General features: G+C 47.5%; 1 long non-coding RNA gene across 1 annotated transcript; it reads left to right on the top strand.

The window, feature by feature from the left end:
- The first annotated feature begins 11,027 nt into the window (after positions 1 to 11,027).
- LOC119702239 lies at positions 11,028 to 13,524 on the top strand. Its single transcript, XR_005257299.1, has 2 exons — positions 11,028 to 12,511; positions 12,708 to 13,524. It is a non-coding gene; the product is annotated as an uncharacterized LOC119702239 (long non-coding RNA).
- The last annotated feature ends 2,473 nt before the right edge of the window (positions 13,525 to 15,997 follow it).

Below are 15,997 nucleotides of genomic sequence, written 5' to 3'. Positions count from 1 at the left end.
CGAAAACCGGACTGTGCAACAGGATCCAGCTCACTCCAGCACTTCCCTCTGCTGGCCGGTGTGCAGAGCCCCATGCAGGGCACCCAAAGCAGGGGAAGGAGGGCTCTGGATTGCCCCACTTTGTCCTGGGACACAAACCGTGTGAGGGACCCGAGTGAGCACCTGAACCACCTCTGTGTGCTGAACCACAGCGTTCTTGCAAGACTGAAGATGGCTGAATTATTGGGGGAACTTTAGGTCAGTTCCAGGTATCTATATTGTGTTCACATTCAACTTTAGGGTCAATTAGTAGGCCTTTTATGTCTTGAAATGCACACAAATCTACTGCAATACTCCTGCTTCCTTATGGCACCTAACCATTTCCTCCAGTGGCTTCGATTTTCTTACATCACTGCTGTTGAAAGAGGGCAGAAGCTACAAGGAAATGCTAAACAGGAAGCCCCAAAAGGCCAGATCATTTACCAAACAACACGTAGACACATGTATCCATAATGTATTGTGGATAACGCTAAATAGCATGGAAAAGAGTTATTTGTTTTGCTGTGTCCTTTTGTATTTAAATACTGATGTATGATCTTGGTTTAGCAGGCAGCATGAGCTTCTTGGCCTGCTCCCCAGATGTGCACAGATCTGTAAAATTTCCTAGAGCTTTTCTGTTGACAGTGCAATATAGAAGGCACTATTTGGCAACAGCAGAGCTCTTGCTGTTTTGTTGCAGGGGTTCTGCAGTGTATGTCATGTCTATTGTATGTGTACTGAAGAGTTTCTAGATTTCCTTCCTATACGGTAAGACTGCAGGCTTACAGCCAAGCCGTATTTTTTTCTAAGGTTCCCATCTCTAGATCCTTTTGCAACTTCAAATTTCCTTTATCTTGTTTTTAGATACAGGTTTCAGATGATTTTTCTAGGGTACTTATACCTTAAAAAGCATTCATTTCAACATTCCCCAAACCTCCCACCTCTGGCTGTGCCCCACCCTCCTCGCCGGAGCCCATCACAAAGCTTTCCAGCTGCCCTCCCAGTCGATCTATCCTGCTGCCTCTCCTCGCCACAGTTCTTCCAGCCACTCCCTTTTTCCCTTTTTCCCTCACTAGTCTCCCCTCCTTCCCCCTCCTCGTTCCTTCTTCTCTTTCTCTTCCTTTTCTCTTTCTCTGAATGGCTGTAACCCTGCTAGAACTTGGCAGATGTGTTAGAATTAGCAAAATTAGCTCCATCAGCTCTGTGCGTGACGGGGAAACCCCTCTTTCGCAAGCTCAGCCCTGCCCATCCTGGACACGAGAGGGCCGCTTTTAGGGATTCTGTTTCCTGCAGCCACTTATCTGTCTGACGCTGTTTGCTCCTGAGCCGAGTCTCTGAGGTGTGCAGTGATGTACCCTGACAGCTATTTATAGGATAAAAACATGGGCCCGCTGCCCCAGGAAACCGCTCAGCCGCTCGGGCAGGCAGGGTTTGCTAAGCGGTGTGTGCTCATGCTTGGGGGTAGGGGCAAGCAGAGCGGAGATCTGGCAGCGCTTCCCTCACCTGTTGCAGAGACAGGCAGGACCACCCCCGCTCAGCGGCAGAGGGCACGGGGGACGGCTGATTTATGGTAGCGTTTGACGAACATCTAGCTGCTTCTTAGAGACAATGAGTGGAGGGGATAGCAATCCAGTTCCCATGGCAACCGTGCTCAAGTCATCTCAGGTCAAAATGATGACCGAGGCTGCCAGAGAGAACGAATTTTGATGTGAGGATAAATCCCGTATCGGTGACCGCTCGACTCAGTCTTGCCAGCTCCGGGTGCCCGAGCAGCCCTGCACCCCGCTTTGTCCGCCGTCCCCCCCAAGCCGGACTGCACTGCTCCCCGCTGCGACGCTTCTGGGGGCCCTCTCAAAGCCTGATCGTCTCTCTCAATGCCTGCCCTGAATTCACCCCCAGCTATTTCTGTTTCTGGGTCACCGAAATCACATCTGCACAGCCACCAGCGGCTGACTGCAGTGTGGGCTGGCACATCCTCGCTCCTCTTGAACCGTGAGCGGGGGCTGCCCAAAGCCGTGAGGCTCAGGCCACCAGCGCACCACCGGCCAGCAGAGCCTCAGCTCGCCAGTCACCACCCCCTCGCTGTCCTCAGGGCTCCGACTTCATCGAAAGCCATCGCGTACGCGCCTAGTGACGACAGAATCACGTCAGCTTTCATCTTTTTTGGAAAGCAGCTGGAACTGAGCAGCAGGCTCTGCAGGATGCTGCCGCGCTGAAACGGATTTCTGTTGCCATCTGGTGGCAGCTGAAGAGTACTTGGAAGTACAGACAAATTACCAAGCTCCACGCCCCACTACTCCCTGAGAGGGGCTTGCTCTCCTCCACTGGATTGGAGGGAGATGCCCAGGGAGTCACCATTCCTGAAGGTATTCAAGGAACGGCTGGACTTGGCACTCAGCGCCATGGTCTAGTTGGCAAGGTGGTGATCGGTTAAAGGCTGGACCAGATGGTTTTGGAGATCCTTTCCAACCTAAATGAGTCTGTGATTCTGTTTATTCCATGGGTCTTTACTCAGGCCACATCAAAATTTCCTCACTGGGAACAGGGGAGAGTGTTAACACTATTAGATTTGATTTGGTATCTACATTCCAGATTACACCTGCCATTGCAAGTGTTCTCCACAGTTTTTAATTAAACACCAGCAATTTTCTTGACTATTCCACGTGCTGTAATCAAGACTCTCTCCTATTATCCCCTAAACCCTGCAGTTTAGCTCACCCTAAATTAGAAATCTTCTCTCTGCCTCTGAGAATTGTCAAATGAATCATCCACAGTTGGTCAGTTAATGAATGTACAATTACCAACCCCATCTGGCTATTGCAGAAATCTCCCTAAAGGATTGCACCCCTGCTTATTGAGGAACATGTGAACCAGAAGCCAGCCTCAGATTCCCTCTCTGTCTAGCCCAGGGCCCCATCCCATCTCTGGCTTAAGGGCAGAGGCCTCATGAAGGGCAGAGGTCTCTCATCAGATGGTTTGCCCAGACAAGTTCCTTTTGTGGGTGCTATTGCAGCTTCTGCTGGAGCCCAGGTTACACTGCAGCACCAGCATTTCTGAAGGCAGCCACAGATTCACCCTCTTGTCAATTCACTGCTCTCTGGTAGAGAATAATTCCCTTCCTGTTTAAGGAGGGCACCAAACCATTGGAGTGTATGGACAATGCAGAAGCAGGGCATCCTAATGGTATTTGATTGTAGTGCTGCTTTGGTTTTTGCTCCCACGTATGCTTAGCCCTGCCTTTGTGCCTTCCCTCATGGCAGTCTTGCTCTTGCCCCTGTTCCCCGCTCAGCCACATCTGCCTGCTGGAACCACCCAACCTCCTTCATGAACATGTTGCCTCAACTCCAACAAACCGCCTTTACCAGTCAGGCAGAGAGCCCACAGAGAGTTTCCCACTCTGTTGTTCCCACAGGCAGGGGTGACTCATGACATCTTGTCACTCCTAAGTAACTCAGCTGATGAAATCCCAGGAGCAGCCAGCCACACTCCAGCTCCATGTTGGTGCTCCAGCACTAGCTTCTGCTCCATGTGAAATAGTCTGAGGAGGTGCAGTAGCTCCTTCACTAGCCCCATCTCAGAGCTGAACCCTCCCTTGCGACACAAAACTTACAATGGCCACTGATGTTGTTTTGGTGCTGTTCTATCTTTCTAAGAAGTTGGTTTTGGCCCAGTCTCCTGTGTGTTTTCTTGCTCCCCAGACACAGGATGTGAGTGAGGACCCAAACAAGCCCTCCCCCGCAGAAGGCGAGGCATTGCTTTTAATCCTTTGTTTAGATCCTGGGAGAGAGCAGTGAGCAGAAGCAGCACTCACAACATGAAACCAAAAGCAGAAGGACTATGTGGATATCTGGCAGTACTGTGATCCTCAGCATGGTGCCAGAAAGGAGTTACGCAATGCAGCCACCCCACTTCCAACAGGAGCTGATTGGAAAAGCCCTGGTGCAGCTGTAAACATCCTTCCTTCACTTTTGTTAATTTATTTTTTTATTCTCTACATCAGTTCTGACATCCACTTTCAAGACAGAAAGGCTTGTAACTTGAAGTGATTTTCTCAACCAGTTCTCTAGAGCTTCATGTTTCATCTGCATGCTTAGTGCAGATTCAGAGCTGTTACCTCAGGCCACAGAGCAGAGGTAGGCACTAGAGAGTAACACCACAAATGTGGGCAGCCCGACTGACCTGCTCCAAAATGAGGAAACCTCATCCCACCACCGTATGGTGGCAGTGAATCACATGGGTCTGAAAGGCAGAGGAGCCTCTACAAATGTCACAGACACAGGATTTTATTGAGAATGTGAATGTTTTTTTACAATTTAGACAAGGAACAGATCTTCAGTCACTGTACGCTATTATGTGAAAGAGATTAGTTGGTTACACAACAGCACTAGTAAATGAAATGATGGCTGGGAGTGTTCCCCACTAAAAATTGATGATTGAAGCTAGTAGCCCAATAGAAATTATCCTTACAGTTCTGTGCACAGTTTATAAGTCAGCATATGGGAAGGAATGTTCCAGAAGGAAGATTGCCTGCAGCCAGTCTGTTATAGAGGATAAGAACTGAACACTATGGTGACTCCATACCTAGTAGCCTCAAAATCAAAGGAGTTTAATCTACTGGCAGAGTGAGCCTTACTCTCTGAGTGGGCGTTGAATCAATTTCTCAACACTTTGTTCACTTTTCATGTGGCCCAATTACTTTAGGTTCTCTGCATGGTACCAAAATAATTTGGGTCAAGAGCCTAATGCAGTTTAGGTTCAAAGTCATCTTTCACTAACATGTCTCTGCATGTAATCTTTGATTCACTGTGATGACAGAGTCAAGTTTATTTATTTATTTTCCTTTAGAAAAGCAGAGCTGGTTGCTGGTTTTGAGGATCCAAGTTACTGGAAACACCGGTCAATAGGTCAAGTGTATTGCTCCACCACATTTGTGCTCTTCCTCACAACTCCCATTGATTTGATCCCAGACATTAAGTCTCCCTAGAAGAACCAAAGCCAATGCTGACTTGAAACAAAGCCAGGTTACTCTGAATGCTTAACATAGGGTATCTTGTTCCCAGAGCTTCATCTACAGATATCCATGTTCTTTTACAGCTGGAAAGGAGGGCTTCCTTAAATCTTGTGCTGCCTACCAAGAACTGAAGAGGAAATACTGGGAAATACCTCTTGCATTGCTTCCCTGAACAACTGGCTTGCATATGGCAAAAATCACTACAAAGCTGGAGTCAGGAAAGCATAGTTGTTCTAAATCCAAGAGGATACAAATAGTAAGCAAGTCTTCCAGGTCAGAACCGGTCATTTGGGGTATATGGCTACTCATCTTGTTGACAGTAACTCTTCCAGAAGCTGCAGACTAACTTACCTCTGAATATTTTGCATCATCCCTGACTGCATGCCACAACCTCAGCAATGACATTTTAAGCAACCCAGAGCAGAACTATTGGCTCACACCAATTTTTAACAAGGACTGAGAACGGCTCACATTAAGATTTCAAAGCTCACAGACTGAACCAAGCCTACTGCTGTTTAGGGACTCTGCAAGTGCTTCTTAACAATTTCTTACCAAGTATCAAATAATCTCTCTTCCTGACACAGACTCCTTAAGAAGGGGACAGTATTTTTGGGACAGCAGCCATTCAGAAATGTTCTGAAAACCTTACAATAGCCTTTACAAATACTTCCCCCTGCTCCTATTAATCCTGTGTTTCCCCAAGTACTTGAGACAAAAATCTTCTGATTACGCACAGGAACACAGTTGTCCCAGCTCCTCATTCCTTGGACAGAAAGACATTTAATCCTGGCTATTCCTATAAACCAACAACTTTAGAACATGATTAGCAATGTTGTCAAAAAACCCTGCAACTAATTAGGATCATGTCTGGCCAGTGGTAAACTCCACTTGAAGGAGTATGTTGTGCTTTCAAATGTGGACTGATCAGAAAGCTTGAATAGTTCAGACAAGAAAGTGAATTAAGTTAGAGATAAATGACTGTTTCCTTTTCCTGTTTCCACCTCAGGCTGAGTGAAAGAGTAGGACAGCAGATGAACTGTCCATGAAAGGAAACATTAGTCAGTCCCCTTCTTGAGCTCTGTATCTTCATTTTAAATTGAGTTATGTTCAGTGTGACTCACACATCCTTGGGACATTCTTTGCTATCATCTCTCCTGGGCATCAGTAACCTAACAAATAATTTGGCATCTGTAGCCAGGATGTCCCCCCTCAGAACTTCTCAACAGCTTGTGGGGACACAACCCTAACAAATACTCCTGCCCCAATTCCATTGTCACTGATGACAGCACTAGACACTGATGAGAGCTGTATAAATTTCCAGTCCTTTCTGAAAGCTAGTGAAGCATTTGGGTCAACCACTTCCTTCAGCAATGAATTCTCCAGTGTAACCTCATGATATGGAAAAGTGATCCCAAATTTTCACTTCCCAGTTTCATTGACTGATCCCTTTGTTCTCATTTATACGATATAGGCAGAACAGAAGCAAAGTCTACTTTTCCTACTCTAGCCATTATTTTATAAACTAGCTGTCCACTTTTATATCTCTCATTTTCAAAATAGCAATCTCAGTTTTTCCAGTGTCTCAGAGTTTTTGCATGCCTTAGTTTCTCATGTCACCATTTCGTGAAGTCGCCTATTTGAGGGCAGACCTCTGTGTTGTCTCCAGAGCATTCATACAACATTGTCCTCAATGGTGATGAAATCTCATGCCTATAATTATTACAGAGTTAATTTAAACCCCACAAGGGCAACATCAGTCCTTGCAATTGCACTGCTGAGACTGAATTTCAAATACTGTTGTGTTGTCCAGTCACCTTCCCTGTACAGGTCATTTTTGGGAAAGACATTGCAGAAAGTCCTTAATTAACACTGGAATTTTTTTTTTCCCTTACTGTTCACCCTCACTTTGGGACGTATTAGTACTTAAATTTGTAGCATCCTCCTGATTGAAAACTCCTTTCCCTATCTGTTGATTACCATCAAGTGTGTCTCTGGAAAACCATCAGATCCTTTCCCAGCACTAATTTTACTAGGCAAAGTTTTTAAGCCAAAGTTCTGGGGATAGGATCTTCATTCTCCAGAAGATCCTAAATGAAAACACCTGTTTTCATTTGCATGAATCTTTACTGAGACTGAATTATGAGAATTATTCACAATATTCTCTATGAGACTTTTTACATAAAATATTCTCTTGATACTTTTCTGTATACCATTTAGTTTTTAGCAGTTCATGATGTGTGACCACCTAATACTCCAAGATCCTTTTTTCTCCTTCTCTCTCATTTCCAGTTGGTGAGTTCCCAGGAACAAAAGTTATTAGTCCCTATATCCATGGTAGTAAATTTTGCATACTCAAATCTCATCCAAGATTTCATTTCATCCATCTTTCAGTATTCATTTATAACATCCTGATCATTCTGTCCTTGTGCCATCAGCAAATTTCATCCAAATGCTCTTTTTATTTATGCCAAGGCCATGAATTCAAATATGAAACAAGATAAGGCTCCACAGTGACCTCCATTAGTAATCCCTTTTCCCTATCAAGATTCTGCCTTTGTGGAGCAGTCTCAAAGGCCTTTTAAAAATCTAAACATATCAGATTAAATGTTTCTCTTTTATTAAGTTCTTTGTTGACGCATCCCGAAAACTGAGCAGAGGATTTATGAGATACTCTTTGCTTAAAGAATTAATCTCAGTTATCAGGATCTTCCAGGTGTTTTGACATATTTTTAATTACCATTCCGACCAGCTTTCAAGAAACAGATAAAAGCTTCACTATTCTACTCCCCTGCTTCATCCCCAGCAGCTTTTTCAAAATTGTGGGTACAGTCTGTGTTGTGTTCCCTGAAGCTCTGGTACCATGGCAGCTTTCCATGACAGACCACATATTTTCCTAAGCCAAAAAGCCAAGAAGCCCCACTACTACTTACTTGAAATTCTCTCGAATTTTTGGAGGTACACCATATTATATTTTAATATTATCAGTTTGGTCCAGCATTTCTCATTATCAACTCTCAGTCTTTGAAAGCTGCTTCATTGTAAAAAACAGAGTGCATGCAGGACAGGAATACAAAAGTCTCAAAACTGAAAGTGTATGTGAAAAAACAAGGTTTTTCTTGATTGTTCTCTTTAACCACCCTTGATCCAACACATCCACTAATTGTTTCACAGGCTTCCCAGTTCTCACACCCAGGAAGATTCTCATTTATCCTTTTCATTCATTTCATTGTTTGCTCTGCGACTCCCTGTTCTGTCTTCCCTCCTAATTATTAAATGCTGCAAATTCAAGCTTCTCCCTACAGTAAATTTTGAAGAACCTCTTGCATGACTCTGAAATTATAAGTTAAGTCACACAGGTATCCTATTTTCCTTTTGATCCACAGGAATGCTTGTCATCCAAGACTATTATTATTGCTGATATCATAGGTATCCGCCAGCACTTCTAAGGATTTTAATCTTTTACTATTAACTCTGATGTCTGCTCCTCAGTCAGAATGCAACGGCATGAACTGCTCATTAGTTTGAGTTATTGCGATCAAACTTTATATCCTGTCTGCATTTTCACACCATCTGCTTTTGAAGTGGCAGATAGGCTGTTAATCAGACTCACGGTGCTTCAGTGCCTGTGAAGTGTACTGGCTCTTTGAAAAGTGACTTCAGGTGGTTCTTCATTTACTGTTTCAAGCACTTCTGTCCACGCTTACAGGCAGCCTTTCCTAGCTGCCAGTCCACAGCTTTCCTTTCCTGGCACCAAAGCCCAAGATGAAGACCCAAACTTTGATGCACAGAAGAGGGTTTTCCTTTAAGGACAGATACCAATTGATCTTTCGGTTTGTTCACTGTAAGCATACAAAAGTTAGAATACAATTTTGTCAATTCAAAAGGAAGGAGCAGTATCCAGCTTCCTCTTTCAAAGCTATTTTTATTCTGCAGGCCTAACAAGCAAAAAAACCAGTAAATATTACTTCAGCCTATCAAGTCAAATTAGCCAAAATGCACCTAAGCATCTTAACTGCTGTGTAAGAAGGTACCTTTTCACGTAGGCATTTCAGAGGAGAATCACTTTATAACTTTACTGTATTTTGTATTCATTGAGCCTGTGGTAATACATTTGACAGTAGCTCTGTGAGCTTTGGGGCTCTAGAATCTGACCTTCAATATCAATTTGTCTGTCTGTCCAACGACTGAAATGTTTCCCTTGTGAGTACTTTGCAATCCTTATCGTAGTAGCACTATGCAAATCTTTTGAGTCAGGAGAGTGCAATTATAATGGAAATAATTTTTTCATGGAAAACTCTTTAGATGTTCTACACTGAAGGAAAAACAGCATGACTTGAAAATGTATGCAAAACAAATTCATTCACTGACACTCCTTTCTCTTCCTAGAAAAGCACCTTTGTCTCACCCAAGTCTTCTAGAATAGAGCACAGCAGACCCTAAGCCACCAGAAACACTTGTGAAGACCTCGACACCCTGGTCTGCCAGACCACGATGGCCAGGAGTCCCCTCCCCTCTATTCTTACAAGTACTGAAATCACACAGGAGTTTGCATTTAAGTAATACTTAGAACCGTGTAGGCTCCTGCAGACTCTGACAGCTCTGACTTCACCCTCCAGGTTTTTCAGTTTGAACACAAGCTCCAGAACAAGGCTTCTGCATATGATCTTCCTCCACCAGCCTTTCCAGATGACATTGTTCCCAGAGGCCCATTCACAGCACAACTCAGCCACAGAGAACCCATAGGAAGGGCTGGGGCAGACCAAGAAAATCATGATTAAAATATTTTCCCCAGTTTGTGTTAGATCTGTATCCTGACTCCTGCCTCGCTGCACTGCGTTCTGTCAGACATACCACAATCTGAGCACACAGTTAAGCCTTGTGCAGCAAGTATTTGTCACTTTGTATCTCCCTGGTATCTCCCATGTACTGCCTGAATGTCTTAATGACTGGGGTTTGTAATCCACCTATTTTTGTCTCTGTGAATATTTAATCAATCATTCACACAAAGAGGATAAGCTTCAAGAAAAAAAAAAAAAGGTATTGAAAAAAAAAAAAAAAAGAAAGGTATTGAAAAACAATTACCTCCAATTATCCAAAGCTGAATAACAAGAACATTTGCCCAGGACACGCTGGCACATCTTTCTTTCAAGCAGAGCATTTGACCTCGGGACACTGAAAGAGCAGTCTCCCTCTGCTCAGGATCCTTGGGAATGAGCCCTACTCTGTTCCTGTGCCTACCTACAGCCACTGTGCCTGTCTGAAAGATCAAGGGAAAAATGGGTGAGCCAGGTTTAAACCTCTGCTAAAAAGCCATGAAAAGAATGAAGGTCCCTTGCAGAGATCTAAAAAACTGAGAACTGATGTAGGGTTCGTGGAAATAAGAGACCAAATACAGGAGACAGACTTTATTTTTGTCTTTGCAGAGGGAAAGGTCACAGTACAAACTAAAGATTTAAAAGGCTTAAGAGAACCAGAATGAAAAGAGACATTACAAATGCACCAATTAGGGGAAAAGCTTCAGTTAGAACTTGTGCCTTGTCACTCATCAAAGGATCCAATTACGAGACCAAAACCAGGCTTTGTTAGTTCTGCAATTCACAGAACTACCTGCTTCAAAGCACATTAAAGTGCAGCTGCAGCCTGAAAAGTGACTATCACAGCTATGTGGGATGGCATGGAGCCTGCACCGAGGCTTGGAGGAAACAAAGACCCAACCTTCAGTCCCTAAGGAATGAACACAGGGACTTTCCTAATTTCAACAAAGCCTCCCTGTATTGGAAGTACAGCCAGTGGCCCTGTCTTGGACTTCTGAGGACTTCAGGGAGAGCCTGTACTGTTTCAGGTCCCGTTTGAAAGCAGAAGTGGGCAGTGAAGAGACGAGACAGTCCATATGGAAACCATTTTTGTGGGTAGTGAGAGACAGAGGGGCTTCTGTCCACCCAAAATATTCCACTGCCTTTCCCAGTGACTAAACCTCTGGAGCACGACTGGTTTGGGTTTGGCTGGCATTCCTCAGGCAGGGAATGGCTGAAAGACAAAACACACCCCACTGCTGGGAGCCCGAGTGCAGCGTGTGGGAAGGCAACACTCTTCACCCCGGGAATTCTGTCCTACCCGCTATGCGAGAATTAAATTTAAAGGCTTCCAGGATGAAAGGACATAGTCTCAAGATGTGCCCAGGGAAAGTTTAGGTTGTGAGACTTTTGGTCGGAGGAATTACTTCACCAAAAGAGTGTTTAGACATTGGAACGGGCCGCCCTTGGAGGTGGCGGAGTCGCCATCCCTGGAGGTGTTTAAAGAACACTGGACGCGGCACTCAGTGCCATGGTCTATTGCCACGGTGGTGTTCCGTCACAGGAGGGACTCGGAGGTCTTTCCCAACATCACTGTCTCCGTGTGCCCACGCGCAGCCCTCACGCACAACATGGACCCCCCGCTGCCATTTTGCGGCCGCCGCTCCCCACGTGCCCCGGACACGGGGGACGGCCCCGCCCGCGCCCCGACGTCACGCAAGGCGCATGCGCCGAGCGGAGGCGGGAGGGGGCGCCGCCGCCCGAGGCCGCGGGGCGGGTCAGCCGGAAGCCGCCGAGCCCCGCGCAGGAAGTGGCCCCCGCGCGCACGCCGCGACCAGCGGCCCCCGGCTGCGGCCGCCCGCGCGGCCCTTTGTGACTCATGTGACTGACGCGCGCGGCGCTGACCAATGGCAGCGGCTCCTCCCTTGCCCGCCTGGCCCCGCCTCCTCTCCGCCCTCACGGCCAATCGGGAGGGCAAGTTCGCCTCCGTCGCCATCTCCTCCCTGATGGATGTGTGCGCAACCCAATGAAACCCTTAGCCCCGCCCCCGCCACCCGCCAATGGGCGCCGCGCAATGCGGCGCTGGCGGGCCCGGGGCAGCCAGGGAGGGCCCGGCCGGACGCCCCCTCCCCGGCGGAGTGGCCGTGGCAGCCGCCGGCCGCGCTCCTGCGCCGGGGGCAGCCGCCCCGCCCTCTCCCCCGCCACCGTGAGGGGCTCCGGCCGCCCCCGGCCCCGGGCAGCCCCGCCGCCCGCCACACGTTCCCTGGCTGGATGCGACACGGGGCGGGGAGGAGCCGCCCGGCCGCTGCGTGCGGGAGCTCTGCGCGCTCTTAAGGTGGCCCGAGAGCCCGACGGGAGCGGGAGCGGGATAGCCGGGGGTGTCCCCGGTGGGGCGGAGGAGGGGCGCGGCAGCGGCAGCTGCCTGGTGTGAGGGCGGCGTGCGGGGGCGGCTGCTGGAGAATGCCCGCTCGGCCGTCAGGGTGGGGGAGCCGGGCGGAGGTTTGTACCGGGAGATAAGAGCCTGTCAGATGAGCATTCCCGCTGCAGAGACGGGGAGCGGCGGCTGGAGACAGTCTGTGCCTTCCTGTGGGTCCGAGGCTGGGCCAGCAAACACGTCCCTCGACGATTGTCCAACCTTTGAAACTTTGGAGCTCCCAGCAGGTGCGGTTTGCTCTGGTGGAGATATCAGGTACACTGGTTTTCTTGTAGTTAGGATCCTAAACGTGTAATTGAAGGGCTGAGTTTTAAACCACCAGTTTTGGCTTCCTGATTGTGCAAGATGCATCATTACACGCATAGGTATGTCATTTACATAGAGCGCACCAAGAAATTATTCAAGATACACAGCGTGAGTAACCAGTAAATTTTTACATATGTATCCACAGAATCAGAATCTGAGGTGGCAAAAGACCTCTGAGAACATCGAGTTGAACCTTTGACTGAACACCACCGTAGCAACTAGACCATGGCAATGAGTGCCACATCCAGTCTTTCCTTAAACACTTCCAAGGACACAGGCTGCACCACCTCCCTGGCAGCCCATTCCAATGTCTAATCACAATGTCAATGTCTAATTTTCTGTGAAGAAATGCCTCCTGAAGTCCAACCTAAACCTCCCCTGACACAGCCTGAGGCTATGTCCTCCTGTCCTGTCACTTGTTACCTGGGAGAAGAGGCTGACCCCCTCCTGGCTGCCCCCTCCTTTCGGGTGGTTGTAGAGTGAGAGGGTTACCTCTGAGTTTCTTCTACAGGCTAAACAATCCCCATTCCCTCAGTTATTCTTGTACTTGTGTGCAAGTACATAAAGGTTTTCCTGGCTAAGAAGGGTTTTTTTAAAAAAAAATCTAAGCCAAGCACCTAACCTGCCCAGGGAGAAAAACATGTTAGGATACCTGCATGTTACATAGGATTTCTGAGATGCCTGTTTATTACTAGTTGCAAATGGAAGGAACAGTCCTTCAGCCAGGATGCAGAAGAGAATTCCTTCCCAAATACTGAGACTTTCGGTGTCCCAACTGCCAAAAACCAAAGCCACCTCCTACACCTTCCTGGATGCGAGAAGCCCCAACTGCCCGCTACCCATCTGTCAAAATTTATAGATCTCCTTAGACAAATATTAACAATTCAGTCATGCGCAAAGCCTGTGGCATATTGAAAAAATTGGGAGAAGGATAAAATACATTGAATGTAATGTAAAAATAAGCTACGTGGTGACTGGTTTACTCTTTTTCCCCGTGTCTCCATCTGCTCTCCTCTGTCTTCTTTTAGCTTTGAAAGGCTTTGGGATGTGTCTTTGTTCTCTGGATGCTGAATATGATGATGGATCGTGATACATTTATCTCTGTGTATTTCTGCCACACTCATCCTTTGCTCTGTCTCCCTAGGGCACTTTTTGTGTTGGATGGTAATTTTTACATTTACATTCTTACAAGCAGTGGAACAAGCTAGTTACATCATACCTTTTAATTGTCTATAAAAAGCAGGCAGTACTTCAGATATTCATTTGAGGAGAGGATCCTGAAAACCAAAAGGAAAAATAAATAGGGAACACACATCGGATGCCTGGCACACGTCGAGTCCAACCACAGCTTTTTAACACCTCTGCATTTGGCTACAGATCAAACAACTTGCAGATACCACCCGTCTGCCTCCCAGCACAATGATGCTCCTGCCTTGTCTCTCAGTAAAGAGTAGTCTGAGCACTGTGTGGACACAAATCCTAGCTAGAGGGGGACTGGGGAACTTGGACTAGGAGTAGCAGACACACCCAAAGACCACCTAGCCCAAGCAGAAGTCAGGCAGAAGAACAAGGGAGCTGAAGCTAAGCTGTTCACGCAGGACTTGAGTGAGGCTGGGAGAAGTGACAATAGGACAGAGCTCTGCTGTGGTGGTGGGAGGGAAAGAGATGGTTGTTGGCCCTTGGTAATGATCAAGAACACTATCATGGGGATCTGTAGTGAGATAATGTGAATAGTATGGGGAAAAAGGCAGGAAACCCTTCTTGACAGAACAGGTAGCAGCATAGGGAGGGAAGTTGTGACTAGAGCTGCTGGCATAGGTGCAGAAGAAGGGGATAGTGTGGGAGAAGGAGGACACAGAGAATCCTGAGAGGATGGAGGATTGGAGGATGATGACTGACTTCCTGAAATGAAGGCGTGGAACTATGGCACAGGTTCTGACCTGTTGAAGGAATGCAAGGAGTCATTGCAGGTGCAGTGGTAAACTCAGCTCTGCAAAAGCAGCAAGTCTTAAAACACCCCCTCTGCTATCTCAATTTCCATATTACAGTTTCCAGAAGTAAAAAAAAGATTTTCTCAGAAAATGCCATTTCCTCCCAGTATATGCTGTCCTTTACTTCAAGCCTTACAGCAATGCTACCATTTGGAAGGATTCAGATGTGAAACCACACACAAAAAGATGAGATGATGAAATACAGGGTGACTTTCAGATAACTGGGATAGGGGCCCCAGGGGGGGCTGTTTCGGTCATGCTTTTCAGATTGACACATCAAAATGATCTGTCTATGATGCTGTCTGCAGGTGTTGGGGACACCAGGCAGCACCTGCTCCTCACACATTTTAGAGTATTAGCTCTTATTTGGCATGCTTTACTGCACAGTCCCCTTTAATGTTATAATGAACTACTGCCTTGGTGTGCATCCCTGAGACATATCAACAGGAAACTCCTAGTTTTTGGCCTGCTAGGTCAGGGTGGGACAGCACTGAGTGTAATTCACGGAGTCACAGAATGAGTTAGGTTGGAAGTGATCACAGTGGTTCCTCCTGGTGGACCAGTGGTTCATCTGGTCCTTCCTCCTTGTTTTAGCAGGGTCCTCCTAGAACACATTGTGCAGGATTGCATTCAGATGATTCTTGAGTATCTCCAATGGGGGAGATAACTCCACAATCTCTCTGGGCAGCCCTTCCCAGTGGACAGTCTGTACAGTGCAGTTTACCTGCACAGTAAAGAAGTTCTTCCCCATGTTCAGGTGGAACTTCCCGTACATCAGCTTCTGCCTCTTCATCCTAGTGCTTGGCACCACTGAGGAAAGCCTTGTTTCGTCTTGGGACTCCCACTTTAGATATTTATACACATTAATGAGGTAAATTAATGGGGTTTTCTGTATGGTTCTAGCTGGCTTTGACATACAGGAGAGATAGCAGTGAGACTTTTAACAGGATTGTGGTAGAAACACCTTTTAAGATCTGGTGATGTCTCTGCAATAGGTTGTGGACACGCACAACGCTTGAGGGAAGAGTACTAGAGACGGACAGCTGCATTGTTTTGGGGTGGGAGTTGAATCGGAGCACTCGGGGCTGAAGGAGGGCACCACTACTGCACGGCCGGTGTGAGCAGCGCGGGTCGGCAGACCCCGACCCGGGGTGGCCATTTGTGATCCCCGGTGCCGGGGCTGTGACCGGCTGTCGCAGGGGTGGCCCCGCAGCCACTTACAGCCCCCCGATTACAGCGGCGAAAGGCGGCTGCTGGCAGCGGCCTGGAGGCGAGAGCCCCACGGCCATCTCCGCGGTGAACCGAGCCCCGTGCCGGGCCGGGCACGGCCTCGGCCGGTCCCGACGGGCGGGCAGCTCCTCCCCTCTGCCTGGCAGAGCGGGCGGGCAGCCCCTGCTCCCCCGGCTCGGCGCCTCCTTAACCCGGGGAGGCGGGGGCGGCCGCG

Source organism: Motacilla alba, chromosome 1, assembly GCF_015832195.1.
Source record: "Motacilla alba alba isolate MOTALB_02 chromosome 1, Motacilla_alba_V1.0_pri, whole genome shotgun sequence".
NCBI classification, from domain to species: Eukaryota; Metazoa; Chordata; class Aves; order Passeriformes; family Motacillidae; genus Motacilla; species Motacilla alba.
This window is presented reverse-complemented; position numbering and strand designations above follow the sequence as displayed.